The sequence below is a fragment of the Vombatus ursinus genome, unplaced genomic scaffold (genome assembly GCF_900497805.2).
Source record: "Vombatus ursinus unplaced genomic scaffold, bare-nosed wombat genome assembly UNPS02014841.1, whole genome shotgun sequence".
In the NCBI taxonomy this organism is placed as follows: domain Eukaryota; kingdom Metazoa; phylum Chordata; class Mammalia; order Diprotodontia; family Vombatidae; genus Vombatus; species Vombatus ursinus.
In genome coordinates, this window is record NW_020954619.1 from 5881694 (window position 1) to 5894505 (window position 12812).

The 12812-nt window shown below is 35.7% G+C and overlaps 1 protein-coding gene and 1 non-coding gene across 2 annotated transcripts in view; one reads left to right on the forward strand and one right to left on the reverse strand.

Moving 5' to 3' along the window:
* DTD1 (D-tyrosyl-tRNA deacylase 1) overlaps positions 1 to 12812 on the reverse strand; it is a 233718-nt gene that overhangs the window by 119717 nt on the left and 101189 nt on the right. The window lies entirely within an intron of this gene.
* On the forward strand, positions 12289 to 12391 carry LOC114026747. The gene has a single exon (XR_003567156.1). It is a non-coding gene; the product is annotated as a U6 spliceosomal RNA (small nuclear RNA).

The following is a 12812-nucleotide window of genomic DNA, read 5'->3' on the forward strand; positions in this document are numbered from 1 at the left end:
AACAAAACAATCTTCCATTTATTTTTAAAGAAAGATGGGGATAGGAATGGGAAACTCCCAAGTGAGGAAACTCCCTCTACTAATGCAGGTGAGCACATACTCTCCAACTTTTGGTCTTAAAGAACAGTCTAACTCAGTAAACTAAAAGTTTAAGTAATTTGTCCAGAGTCACACAGTCAGTATGTGTCAGAGACAAAACCTGAACCCAGGTCTTCCTGGTCTACAGTCAGCTCTGTATCTACTAGGTCATGCTGCTTCTCTATAAAAGAATATGAAATTAACAAAGTACAAATATAAAAGTCCATAGCATCATAAACTAAATCCATCATAAAGTCCAAAGTTTCAGCAATGGAAGGAACACTGAGGTCCTCTAGTCCATCTTCCTTACCTTATAAGTAAGCAACTAAGGCTCAAATAGCTACCCAAAGTCACACTCACTAATCTCCAGTATCAGGTTTTGAACCTGAGTCATCAAACTCTAAATAAAGTGCTCTTTCCCTTGGTAGATCAAGCTGTTTTAAAAGGCAGTATGGTATGAGAAAGGACATGTGAAAAATCAGACTCCAAGTGAAAATTAAACATAGGCTTCCCCCACCCAAAACAAACAAACAAACAAACAAACCACTTCACAGGCTATGGGGACATAGAGCAACAAATGAACATACCAAAGGAAAATATCAAAATTTCATGAGACAACAAACTGGAGATCTGCCTTTGTTCTGAGTCTTACAAAGCCCACTATCTTATTTTCTATGTGCCTTTCTATCTCCTCAACCCAAATAAGAAATCTGATCTTTGACTATAAGAATACACACAGTTAGAACAAGAGAAATAAAGATAATTGAAAGAAAATGCAGCAACCTAATCAAATAAGGAAATACATATTTACAATGATGGAAACCTTGAGCACATATTAACATTTTAAGCACAGAAAACTGGTTAAATTACATGAGAAAAAGATTCTGCTGTCACCATCTCTTCAAGAGAACAGGACTTTTTTTTTAAAGCTGTAGTTTAGAAACAACTATTACAAAATAAAATATTATGCATATTACCACAAAGCAGAAACTAAGGAAATGGAACAGAATCCTCAGAGACAATGGCTTAACATTCAATAAATAAAAGGTATTTCAAACCCCCCACCAAGCCTTTTTGTGTATCTCCTTTTTGGCTGACATCCCAAAGAATCAGTTTGAGCTAGAGAAAAGCAGCCCTACTTAAAATGCAATGAGATTTAATGTACCAGGTACAGGTTTGGAACCTCACAAAGTTCTGCCATCCACAGGCTCATTTATTAAAGTACAGTATTTTATTAACAAAGAGACGGCACAACTTCTGGTCCTTGGTTTCTGCACTTGTAAATGGGGTCAAGAGAGCCCTACTTGAGGCAGCCAAGAGGAAAGCGGACACAATGCAGGACTAGGAGACTAGTGAACCTAAGTTCAAATCCAGCCTCAAACACTAATTACAAGATCATTTACGTTATCTTTAGAAACAAAACAAGAGATGTGGACTCTATGCCCTCTAAATTGCTTTCTAGTTCTAAATCTATATCATGATTCTACTCTTCCTTAGAGGAAAGTGTTCCAAGATTAAGGAGTTATCAGTTGGCCTTTGAAACAAAAGAAAACCTGAAACTGGTCACATAACTAGTAATTCAGAGAGCAGAATCAGTCTTCAGCCACCAGCTCCAGCACTTTCTCCACTATTCCAAGATGCCTTCAGGCATGCAATCTTGGCCCCCTCAACTGATAACAAGGAGCACAGAAGATCATAGAATAACAGATTTGGAGCTAGAAGTGGTGATCTGAAATCATCCACTCCAATCCCCTCATTTGACAGAGGAGGAAATTAAGTCCCAGAGAAGGGCACTGAATCACCCTCCATCTCAAAGCCTGGTATGCTAACATAGTAGTTAACTGAATACACTGGAAACATCTAAAAATAGAAGGATGAAAGTTCCTAGAATTTTTATGCAGGGAGGACAGAGGTACAAATGAACCAAAGAAGACATGAGTGCTAAAAGAGCCTTCTCGATAAAAATCAAGTGTAGCTATTAATGACTAGAATCTGATTAAGTATCAGTTATACTTAAACTCTACCTACCTAATGGGTACCTTGGTTGAAAGAAGATAGGTGTGCCTGAAAAGTCATGTGAAAACTGAATTTTTGATAAATCAATTACTATTCTGAAGGAAATCATGCAATAAGGAAGGTTGTTATCTAAGCAAAGCTAATGGTTAATTATTTCTTTCCTAAAAGATCCTTTTATCATACAAAGAATTATACCTGCTAAATGATTTGCTTTGTAAGTTCTAATTTCCATATATCAGGTCTTCCTTAATGGACTGAAACTGAAGTTCTCCACAATACAAATCAAGATTTGTAAATTCAAACCTTTGGATAAAACTTTTAAAATCCAAACACAAGTTGTCAGATATCAAATAAAGAGTATAACACATGAGCTTCTTTAAAAAAAAAAAAACCCAGCACAAATTAATTGTGTCCTTTCAACCAAAACCTGATTGCATAACGTCTAAATTCCCAACCAGGCTCACCAAATCTTCAAGAAACATTGTGGTGTTTAGGTTGCAAATGAGAAGGCAATTCCAGGTAGTAGCTATGTTACAGACTTTTGGAAGGGAAATAAAATAAAAAACAAAAGGTTTCTACAAAACTCTCAAACATTTTCCAAAGTGACAACATTTTGCAACAACTTGAAAGAAATTTTAAAAGAAAAAAAATATAAAGTAGACATTAGGTAGTCTGTATAGATTAAGAACTTTCCAAGTTTGAGGAAGCTTGTGAAAAGGTGACTTGTAATTGAAAAAAGACAATTTCATACTACAAAGTCACACTTAGCAAGAATTTATTAAGCACCTACTAGATACCGAGTACTGTGTGCTAAGCAGTAGAGATGCAAATAAAAGCCCTTAAAGAACTCACATTCTAATGGGTGATGCAACATGCAAACAGCTGTTCATATATAAGCAATATAAATGGCAAAGTGAAGATGGGGTGGGGGGAAGGCATTCACATTATCCTTAAGGAGTGGCTTCTTGCAGAAGATGGAATTTTAGCTGTAATCTGAATAAAGCCAGGAAAAGGTAAAGAGAAAGAGCATTCCAATCACAAAGGACAGACAGTGAAAATTCATGGGGGAAGGCCAATGAAAACACACAAAGCTGGGGAAATGGAGTATCATGAGAAAAAAGAGCAAGGACGCCAGTGTCAATGGATCATAGAGTTGTGTTAATAGGAGTAAAGTATAAAAAACTTGGAAAGATAGGAAAGGGCTAGATTGTGAAGGGCTTTAAATCCAGAGTATTTTATATTTGCTCCTAGAGGAAACAGAAAGCCACTGGAATTAATTGAAGGGGGTGGGGAGGAGAATCACTTTGGCAGTTGAGTGGAGGATGGACTGGAGTGGGGACAGACTTGAGGCAGGGAGACCAGCCAGGAGTCTGCTGCAATAGTCCAGATGTAGGGTGAAGAAATGGGCTTATAAAGATGCCATCAACACCAACTCAACTGGGCAATAGATTAGATATGGGAGGCAAGAGAGAGTAAATAGTTATAAATTACACCTAAGTTGCCAGAAGAGTAATGGAGAAGTTCAGAATAGAGGAGAATTTAAGGGGGAAATGAATTCAGTTTTGGTTGAATTAAATTCAAAATGTTTACAGGAGATTCACTTCAAGATGTCCAACAAGCAACTGGAGATGTGGAGATGTGAGGTCAAGAGAGAGGTTAAGGCTAGATAAATAGACTCTAAGGATTAAGGGCTGCAAAGCATGAGCACTATATAGAAAATATATCTATTGGAACAATGGACCAAAATTTTCAGCAGTATTTTATTATTTAATCTACTTTTACCTGTTACATTATTTAAGTAGAAATGGATAAAAAAAATTTGAGAAGATATGGACAATGCAAAAAATCAAGTCAACAAGTCATGTCAGCAAGCAATTATTAAGTACTTATTATGTGTCAGGCTCTGTGCTAAGTATGGGGAACCCAAACACCACCAGAAAGGAAGATAGTTCCGGCCTTCAAAGAGGTTACATGCAAATGAAAGAAGACAACACATAAAAGGAAGCTGAAAAGTCAGGAAGGGGGCATTTGAGAGATCAAGGAAATAAACGTGGGGAGGTGGGGGGCAAGGGTTGTTTGGTGGTAAAGAAATTCCTGTGTCAAATCAGGAGTGCAGCATGTACAGAAATTAAAGACATGGTTGTCATGAACTTCCTCCTTCAAATGAAGATTCTGACAGGAACTAACCAATCAGGGAAAGGATTCAAGAGCAAAGACTACTTTCCAAGGTAAATAGTTGTCTGAGAATGAGCTTCCCTATGGCATAGTAGCCAAAGTCCTATGGAGGGGTCAGAAGTGCAGCCTAAAGAGGAACAAAGATTTACTCACAGACTCAAAATTGGATAATCTTAGATTTAGCAGGTAGATGAAAACAGTATCAGTGTGACTATGACTTACCAAGCTGTTGTAACACTATTTTGATCTGGAAGGGGCTTTAAGAAATGATCTGGTCCAGTTTCTCAGATTCCCCCCCCCCCCCCCCCCACACACACATACATATTTTACAGATAAGAAGCTGAAACCCAGAAAGGTCATTCATGCATGGTAACAGAGGTAATATAACCACTTCCCCACTATGCACTCATTCCTCAGCCCTTTGCAATCTGGCTTCCAAATCTATCACTCTACTTAAACTACATTCTCCTATAAGGTTAGCAATGATTCTTAATTGCTCAATCAAATGGCCTTTTCTCAGTCCTCATCCTCCTAAAAAGTTCTGCAGCTTAAGACTGTTAACCATCCCTTTCCTTCGAGATACTCTCTCTTTCCTTTGTTTCTATGATACTACTCTTTACTAACCTTAGAAGTGAATAAAAAGCAAAGCTGTGATTTCATTCCAGGTATTCTGACTCTAAAGCCAGTACCCTTTTTACTACAGTCTTCTAGCTACAATTTGACTCAAAGAAAAATTAAAAGAACAGTTAAAGTATCAGGTATATTCTATTGCACCTCTACCACATGAAACTCTTTAAAATTAAACATCTGAGGAAGTATTTTAAAGGAATAATCTGTTGGACCCAGCTACTTTTGAAAATTCAAGGAATACACACCCAGAAACAATAGCAATCAGTATTCCTCAGTTTTCCTCACAATGTTTCTGAACCTAGTGTGTTCAATAAATATTAAATAAATGAATTATTAAATGAATGGTGTTAAAGAGTTGATCCTATTTCTTTATTTCCAATAAACACTATACATAATATGTGAAATGGTCCATCACAACTTCTTCCAGGGCTTAATGGACTCTTAAACATAAAAAAAAAAAGAATTACTACTAGCTACATAAATAATTTTTTACCTCATTTTTATGAAATTTATTTTTCATCCTGGGTTAGAATTGGAATTAGAGTTGCCTTTTTCAAAGAGAAAACATTCTGCTAAAAGGTTGACAATTACACTAGCAGAGTTAGGCAAATAAGGTAAAGTAAAACGTTTCACTCAAAGAAAAATGAGGTCATGGAAAAAAAGGACAACCTAAGATTAAACAAAGAACTGTCATTACTAACGAGAGTGTACAATTACTCTGCATTCACTATTCTGCTATCACCATTCACAACCTACACCATAAAAGAAAACTATGATCAGATCCAGGGAAAGAAAGCTAATTTTAATTACTAAACAGAGCCTTCTTCGGTCAAAATTGAGTCATCTAAAGCAGCTGTATCTGCTCAACATGACTTGAAAAATCAAAAATGGCCGGATGACTATTTAACACACAAAGAAAACAGAAACTCAAAAATCAGATAACTGAATTTGACATCTCATCCTTTCTTAAAGAACTTATAAAATGAATGGTCTGGAGGTCTTGTAACTAATTTTTTTTGCTTTTTTAAATCTTTTTTTTAATAATAATTAATGGAATTAGAATAAGGAGGGGAAAGGAAAAGTTAAGAAAGGGGACAAATAATATATAGTTTGGTGACCTAATGACACCACTAATTGGTAAATCATGTACTAACATGAAAATATTTTACAGTAACACAATCCAGTACCTGGAGTAAGTCATTTCTATCACTCTTTAAAATCAAAAGACACCTGATTCTCCCAATAAGAAAGGCAGAGGAGTGAGAGAACAAATCATTAACCCACAGATGCACTCTCCATAACATATGACAGTAGTTCTCTAATTTTCTGCTGATGGAAAACTTTACTTTAAATAATATTTCAAAAGAACACAAATAACAAAACTAATATTTTAAAATCATACTTTGGGATGAATTATATTAGAAATTGATCAATTTTATTATAAATTGATATGAACATAACAAATTTTACCAAAAATTAGAAAAAAAACTTTACTACTAATACATATTTTATATTTGTGAACAACATTAGGCACAACTGCCTTATATAATGCTTCACAATTTTGATTACTTACTACACAAGTCCATATTTTAAGGGATTCTTTCTGTTCATCACATTTCTGTTTTTAAAAATTCAAGAGTTTTATTTCTAAATCAATTGTTTTATTTGCATTTGTAACATTTGCAGAATTACAATCTACTTCATGTTTACAGCCAAATAAAGTAAGATGACAAATGGGCATTTATTGTTTACATAGACTCCAGAGAGACTAACAATCAATATACTATGGATCATTATTGGGTATATTCAGTGATTGATTCTAGACCAATAAGAAGCCAACTTCTCTATCCCAAGATCAATTTCACCTACTCTAATGCAAACTATGAGGCAGTTCAGAGGCACAATAAATAGAGTGCCAGGCCTGCAATCAGGAAGATCCCTCCTCCTGAGTTCAAATTTGGCCTCAGACACTTACTTAGCTGCGTGAACTAGGCAAGTAACTTAACCCTGTTTGTCTCACTTTCCTCATCTGTAAAATAAGCTGAAGAAGGAAACAGCAAAGCATGCCAGTATTTCTGCCAAGAAAACCTCAAATGGGGTGAAGAAGAGACAGAAACAACTGAAAATCAGTGAACAAAAAAAAAAAATGTAAACCATACCTCACTGAGTTAATTGTGAGGATCAAGTGAGCCAATGTTTTTTTTAAAAAAATGTAGTTCTTTAGTTTTTATGGCTCAACATGGTGTTTGATTTACTACACACAATAATTTGGTCTCTGATAATGCTCTACTTCCACATCCAGTATCAACAGTTTATTGGTGGAGTTCTCAAAGATATTTTGGAGTCTGTACTTATGAGCATTTGCTCTCTATTGGTCCATGAAAGATTGCAAGCTTCTGATTATAATTCTAGCCACCATATCCTTCTAGATCTTTTTCATTCTGGGCATCTGCAATGATGTTCTAGGCATCTTTTTGCATAATATACACTGACCATTAAGTCGGACCTCCACAAAGATAATCCTTCTATAATTCCTGGTGGCAATAAACTGGTCCTTAATTGTCATCATAAACCACCCCAAGTCCATAAACAGATCTGAATGATTCAGTCATTTGTTTAAAGCATTTTTGCTAATATACTACTGGCTAAGTTCATGCAATGGCACACATAGCAGTCCTTTCGATTCCACTCTTGGACGTTAGCAATTTCAGAGGCTCTTAACAGGAGGTAAAACACTGTGATTACATTCAATAAAACCAATGGCAATGTACCTGCTTGCTTATTTCAAAAGTATTTCCCTAAGTTTATAATTTCTTTAAAATGCTATCCATCCTCGATACCTTGACTTGCTCTCTTCTCTACAATCTGTTTTGCCTCCGGTTTTCTATCCCTAGTACCTGACATGTAATGGAGCAGAAACTTAATAAATGCTTGTTGGTTGATTGGATGGTTCCAAATGTTCAGTGGCATAGTTGTCCATTTACTAATACTTTCTGTCTCCATAATGTCACCAAGCAGGGATGAAGAAATTGCATGAACCTTTAAACCTTTTAAACCCTTTAAAAGTTACTCCTTACTTTGCTACTAAATTCTCCTTTGCTTAACCATTATACTATACCCAAGGTAACTTCTCCTTTCAACCTCCAACATCTTTCTTCTTCTTCTTCAATAAATGCTGAAAATGGCCTTCTTATAAATATGTACATAACTCATATGCCAATTAAATTAACCATTTTCGTCTAACCAACAGAGGTATTTGATCTTTCTTGTATTTATACGTAGTCATTACTTTGGGATTAACAAAAAAAGCTTAATATCAAAATAACTAGAATTTTATGTGGATATTTACAAATAGCACCACTAATGTCTTATTCCAATCCTACATTATGGGGTACAGGTGATCCCATGTTCTTGAAGGTTATGTTAATGGAGTACAGACTATAGAAGTTTCTACAAAGTCAGAAAGACTTCAATGTGGGGCCCAGTGATGTCTGAGAAAAAAACCTGAGTTCACAGAGGCTCACCACCAGATTGGCCACAGGGTAATCTTTGGCTACACAAAAACTTCCAAAGATCATTTACCAAATGGTAAAGGGTTCAATAAGTGCTGCTGGAGAGATGCCCCATGGTAACAAAGTTATAGAATTCATCTGGGACAGCTCGTCACCAGAAAGACCTACTAGAAAAGCACCAGGGGCCCTCTCTCTCCTTTACCTCTCCCTTTCACCTGGGCTGTTTGATTTCTCACAGGGCTTAGATGGAGCTCCTCCTTCTGATGACAGCCAGCGACTCCTAAGGTCCTTCACCTGCCCTGCCTCTAAGCCCCACCTTCATCTGGCACTGTCATCTAAATAAACTACATAACTTAAAGAGCCTGTGGGCTTGTCCATCCATCCCACCATTTCTAGAACCTTAGAACTTCTGGCATTTCTATCTGCCCTTTCTTGTATGTGTTGTCTCCTCCACTTAGAATGTGAGCTCATTGGGAACAGGGATTGTTCTCTGAAAAAAAGCACAAGGTTAGGAGATGAAGCATCTTGTTCAAGGAACAGCAAAAAAGCCAAAGTCACTGAATCACAGAATATGTGAAGGGATTAAGGTGTAAGAAGGCCGAAAAGGGACCAGGTTATGAAGGGCTTTTAAAATCTTCAAATAGAGGATTTTATATTTGATACTAGAGGTTAATAAAGAGTCACTGGATTTTATTGACTAAGGGAATAATACGGTCAGACCTTAGATCATTCTCAGTTCTTTTCATGGGCAACAATGGACTGAAGGCTTAAGCAAAATCATAAGGTATTTAAACTACCTCTCTGAAGATGACATATCTTATATTTTGACATATTTTATATCAATTGCTCTTGACATTATTATATTGGTGGTATGTTTCATTATTATTATTATTGTTAATAATAACAGCTACTGCTTTGAGGTTTGCAAGCACTTAATAAATCCTATCTCACTAGATCCTCACAACAACCCTGAGAGGTAAGTACTATTATTATCTCCATTTTACAGATGAAGAAACAAGACAGACAAGTTAAGTGGCTTAAGCAGGATCACACAGCTATTGAGTGTTTGAGGTAAGATTTGAATTCAGGTCTTCCAGAGTCCAGGTCTAGCATTCTATCCACTACACCACCCTTCCTGGTATACATCAAATATTTTAGCAATTTCATCATACTTGGGTTTATTTTATATATCTGCAGTATATGATTAAACCAGAAGTATGGAACAGCATCAAAGGCTTCCTGGCAATCACTCAATCAATGTAGTGTAAATGCTAGGGTATTTTCAGGTGGCTTCCTCACTAATTACCAAATCAATAATAAGTTGCTCTTAAGAACCCCAGCACAGCCTTTCCATTATGAATCCAACAGTTTCAAGTGTTTATAGATTTCTTTATAGATAAAATCTGTGAATACTTTGTATGAAGTACATAAACACACAATTCGAGGTCATTGGTATTCTTGGATTTTTTATAACAAATATGTGATACCTTCCATTAAGAAAGATGGAATGAAGCCTACACAGGACAAGAAACTGGTAAAGTGCTTAGCTAGTAATTCATGACCTACTGTAAAGTGTTTGAGCCAATAATTACAGATCTTCTCCAGACTCACTTATGCACAGAAGCTCTAGTTTTTTCACCTCTTTTAATATAGCCACTTTGTCATTCATTATATAAATGGTACACAAGCTTTAAGTTTAACATTTGACCCAACTTATGTAACTGTGTTGGAGTATTTTTATTGTTATTGTTTTCTCCATCCACACAACACAATGTAGGAGAACAACAAATGCAGGAAACAGGACAAATATGTGTGATGTATGTGCTTATTTCACATTACAACTCTTTCTTTTGTGAAATGTCTTGCAGTCCTTTAAGGATATCTTGAGTTCCATAGTACATACTTTGAGATATTCTGATATAAGGAACAAGGAAGAATTAAAAGAGATAGTATGGTTTAGTAGTGGTTTAGTAGAAAGAGTACTGCACTGGGACTCATGAGATCCAAACTCTGTCATTCATTTAATTTCTCTGAGACTCTTTCATCTTCTATAAAATGAACAAATCAGATCAGATGATTTCTCAAGTCCCTTTATGATTCTATGAAAATAATTCATTCCCAGATCCAAGGGCTAATGTATGGAAAGCACTTGGCTTCCCACATTAGAGTTTTCTTAACTACATATCCTGAATATGAAGTCTCCCAAGAATCAAGGGTGAGATTAGGGGTCACTACATGCAACCCAACAGCCCAGTCACAAAGCTACAGGCACTATAGTAGGCACTTAGTACCAGAACAGATTCCTGTGCTATTTTAAAGTATGACAGATAATTTCCATAATTAGTGCTCATGGAGAGGATAGGTTTTAGGGGAATAACTCCCCATATGACATAAGTATATATTCATTTTAAGTGAATAATCTTAAAACAACAGAGGAGGAATTTTTCTTCTTCACCCTTGGGAGAATGTATTATTTCACAGATGGTGAATAATAGCCCTCTCTCCCACTAAAAAAAAAAAATAAAAAACAACAACAAAAAAAAACCCAACCCAACAACACTTTTTTATTAAAGTCTTTACTCTATAAAATGTAAATGACCACAGGAAACTAACAAAAATAACACAAGAAAATAAAATTTCAGTTTCAACGTGAGACTCCTCATAGAGAAAAACAGTTCAGACATTATGAATGATGAGCTAAATATACCCTGAAAAAAAAGTAATAGCCACATATGGTTATTAACATATTGTATTTTGGAAAATGGTACACCACCACTGTGCATGCCCTACCCACATGTTTTACAAGTACAGCTTGCTACTTTTTAAAATAGGGTTGCCTTGGCATAAGCAGTACAAATGAGTAGTAATTACAGAGCCAATAGAGTTGTGATACCACAATGTTCTTGTCTTTTGCACATGCTATATGCCAAACTGTACATTCTAACTTCAAATCTAAACCACAAGAACATGCCAGGAAGAAAAAGTATACAGTCTGATTTTCTTAAACTATTAGCAGTAAAGTCTAGTTTTGATATGTAAACTGAGAAAACGGGTAAATGTTGCATTAAGAAAATTAAAAGTAAATTCCTAACTTTAAAACTATAACTCCTTCCAAGGAACATATCCATAATCACTAAAGTTATCTGCTCCCAATATTTTTACACAAAATAAATGAATTAATGAAGGCATTCAATTACTGGTTTTTAGGATTTCACCAAAACTAACAATGTACTATTTTTAAAAGTACAAAGGCACATTTTGTCCTAGGCACTAGCATTGTTAAGAGTGCTACTTACCATCTGGACCCTGAAAAACAGTGCAAGATCCTGTGCTAAACTATAAAGTTTCCTTTAATGTTAACATGAAAAGGATGAAGCTTTCACTTCAGGAAATATAAATATATACATACAAATATATTTCAAGCATAGCTAATCAGTGGGACAAGAAAAATATTAAATTGACAAATTATCGTATATATCTAAAGCAACTAATTGTTTCGGTAACAGGTTGTTTCTTGACTACAATCTATTAGTGGTCACTAAAAATGAGAAACTTGGGATATTATAGGCTTTACATTTCAAAGTAAAGGCTCAGTCAATATTATCATCTGCTAAAATCCTGTTAATAAGATATATATATAATAAGATATTGGAAACTAATTTTGGGACATATCAAATAATCCCAAGATAATTAATGAACTTGGAAATAGTTCCTGCTGAGTCTGGGGAAGGAAGGAAGGAAGGAAGGAAGGAAGGAAGGAAGGAAGGAAGGAAGGAAGGAAGGAAGGAAGGAAGGAAGGAAGGAAGGAAGGAAGGAAGGAAAGAAGGAAGGAAGGAAAGGAAGGAAGGAGACAAGATTTTCTTGAAAAGATATGCAAGTGCTCACTTTATCAGCACAGATACAAAAATGGAACAATACAGAGATTAGCATGGCCATTGTGCAAGGATGACATGTAAATCTGTGAAATGTTCCATATTTTTCTGAATATGTTGCCCAGAATGAAAGAAATCCAGAAGTGCACCCACTATATCATTGGTGGGAGTAAAAGATAGGTAGCCTTTATAGAACAGGTACAGAAATGAAGCTTTAAACTAGTGTATATGACAGAGGCCACTGATGAGTACTGCACGCAGCTGCTAAAGGAATCTGAAGAGAAGATCCTTATCTCTGTTATTCTGTTTAACCAAGGGTTCAAACTTCCAGAAAAATAAGATGGAATGGAAAAAAAAAAGGAGGATAGCAAAGAAAATTTCAAGTATTTATGCGAGCTCATGAAATAAATTCTGGATAAGAAGGCCGAAAGTGACAATCTCCAACTGGCTAGTCTTCAGCCTACTGCATTATGATTAGCACATATGTTGGGATGGCTAACATGCAACACAACTTGAAGATACAAGCAAT